This window comes from Alosa sapidissima, chromosome 11, assembly GCF_018492685.1.
Source record: "Alosa sapidissima isolate fAloSap1 chromosome 11, fAloSap1.pri, whole genome shotgun sequence".
Lineage (NCBI taxonomy): Eukaryota > Metazoa > Chordata > Actinopteri > Clupeiformes > Clupeidae > Alosa > Alosa sapidissima.
The window spans coordinates 2704109-2707235 of record NC_055967.1 but is presented as its reverse complement, the minus strand read 5'-3'; positions in this window follow the sequence as shown (position 1 = coordinate 2707235).

The window sequence follows — 3127 nt, the reverse complement described above, 5'->3', positions numbered from 1 at the left end:
TTGGGCACGAGCGTCCTCGCACGTCCATGTTGGTTTGGATTTCTGGAAGACGACAAATAAAACAACTAACTACTTGGATTAAGCTACTGATATTTGACTTAATGCCTACATGGTTTAGTCTGTATTATACCGGACTTTGTCGTTAATAAAAGAAAAATGTAAATGTTGTCATATTAGGCTATTATTTGCCTTATGTGTGGGTTGACAAGGTAACTGACTATGACCATACATTTTAGCAGATGCAATGACCTATATCCAATTATTAGCCTACTCATTGCGTTGTGCATGAAAACTATTTTAAAATGCACAGGCTGTAGTTCCTACCTGTAGTCCATGACAAAGCAACATCTGGATGTAACCTATGTCTCCTCAAGTGTTTTAAAACGAAACAAATGTCAATGACTTATTTAGTTTGCTTTCTTGCAACATTAACATGATTAGGCTATGCATTTGATTTAAATGACCAGGCTGCCAGTCGAGGCAAAAGCCAAATATCCAACAACAGTTGCAGACTCTTTGCCTGCTCGAACCACAATACCCGAGGGATGTGCACTTATCGGTCCAACTTGCGTTGGCTTCATTTTGTCTGCCTGCAAATGTAGCCTAGGTTTAACCGGGTTTAACAAGCTGCAAATGCACACTGGGTGCAGCAAATATTTCAGCTATCCACAAGTTTCTTACATCCCATATGTCTACTTAATTTTAGTAATTTTCGTTGGCTAGCCTATTGCGTAATACAACCTGTCCAAATATAGCATTTAGGGTTCATTATTGGTGTAGCTTAAAGTGACTCAATATTGATTTGCATTGTTTATTATCACATATGAACATCACATTAAATAACCTAGGACTTCAGAGACAGGGCAAACTTCTACCACCATTCCCAAAATGTTATCCCAACCAATTTAATAAATTTGCGCTTATAACGAGGTGAAGCGCGTTCCCGAACAACTTCTTTTCCTCTGAGGGAATGTCCAATCTTCATCAACAACATACCGTTGTACCTTACGTTGTCTCCGTCTGTAACGTGGAATCTAATAGGCTAATTCCAGCTGGTGCCGGAAACGAACACCCATGAAACGCCATTTTTGTAAAGATGGCTGCGATCAATTTCAAACTTTTTTGGCTGAAGTAGCTAGCCTAGCATGGTCCATTGAAATGAATGGGGACGGGACTTAGTCACTCTCTCCAGTTATATATAATACCTCCATGGCCTGTACGTCTAGTATCAAACCATAGGGATTTCTATTGGCTGACGCCGTGGACTTCATCCAATCACAGCGCTCTATTTTGTTAGAGAGTCTTAAGGCGGGCTTAACAGGATAATGACAGTCCTGCGACGGTGAACAACAAGGAAGGTGGCTATGGCGAACGAAGAGCGGTTGTTTGAATCGGCGTTGGCGTCAACTTTGGAGGAGTTGGACTTGTGCTTTTCTTTGAAAGTTGAGCAACACAATGCACTTAAGTCATTCCTTTCGAAGAAGGATGTATTTGCCGTTTTGCCGACCGGATACGGATATGGTCGTAGCGCTGGCCTATTGCATGCCTAGGCAGTTTGAAAGACAATTCTCTGCCCGCCCCTTGGATTAAGCGAGGTGAATGGTTCGATTCCAGACTATACATTTCAATGATATAGGATGGCCCGCCAGGCTACCCAACACCACCAATTGTTAACAAGTTTTTTTTTAAATAGTTTTATTAATATTTATTTTTATCAATTTTGTCGAGAATAGTGAATAGGATCATAAAAATATGATACAAATCTCATCAATAGTCAACATATGATAGGCCTACAAATGTGCTGAAAATAATGATTTTAAATAGATCTGCACCTAATCTCACACACAATCATCTTGTTGAATGCAGTGATCTTATCCGCTAGGTGCTTGTCTTTGCCTTGTAACTGGAGATTTAACTCATTGAGCTTTCCAAATATATCGCTAAGATAGGCCAGCTTCGTCAAGAAATGTTCATTAGTGAACGTGCTTGCAGATTCAAACATGCGCTCTTCCTCCAAGAAGAGGCGACTCGGAGCTCGAACACGCGACAGCACTTCGGGAAAGCCACCTTGCCTCGCTGTGAAACAGTACAGCCTTTTGGTCAGCTCCCATCTCCTCTCAAAGTGCGGAGAATAGACACGCTTTTAAGGGCCGGGTCTTGATGAAATTCCCCACTCTCACAACCTCGTTCAAAATCTCATTCAGGTCGGTAATAACTAAGCTGCCTTGACACGAGCGCTTCCCTATGAATAACACAGTGCGTCCATTGCACATCGGGTGCTACCTGGGCCTAGGCTACAGATAAAAAAAGAAATAAAAAAAAAACTATCCACATCTATCTCCCCTTATACTGCTCATGCCACATATGTTTTGTCATAGTATAATCTGTATTTGGGACATTTTCTCAGTGCCTGTAATCATGTGGACATCAAAGCACACACAAAAGATGATTGTAGTTTTAATCGGAGTGCAACATAATTAAATGTTGGCAGTGTTCTCATTTGATTTATTCATTTATAAGGACAACACACCTTAATCAACATTTCTGTAAATGTGTTAGCCAGCCGGCTAATTTCCAGCTGCAGTCCTTTGGCAAGATGTTCTAGCCATTAATTGACTTAGCCAGTTGTTATTAAATGCCAAGTTAGAAATAAAATCTAAGTCACAAAGACACAACAAAACAAAACAAGGAAACCCAAAACAAGTCAGCTTAAGGAAACAACAACACAAGGCACGCCATCCATCATATAGGCAAAAACAAAAACACCAACACAAAGAAGAACACAAACAAAAACAGGACATTAACACAACCCCCATCATTGCTTTCATATACAGTTTTGTAGTATAATGTATATATTACTACCTCAGTAATATACAGTGCCTATAAAAAGTATTCACCTCCCTTGGATATTTCCCCTTTTACTGTTTTTAGAAATGGATCAATTTAATTTGGTCTTTTTTTACAATCATACAAAAATCCCCTCTTTAATGAAGTGATCACTTATTTTGCATTATAATTTTTTAATTAAAGGTTGTATCAGCGATAGCGGGGATACATCACTTCTGTTGGAGTTCAAACAAAACAGAGAGCTAGCTTGCTGCTCCCTCCCGTGCAATTGAAACTCTCC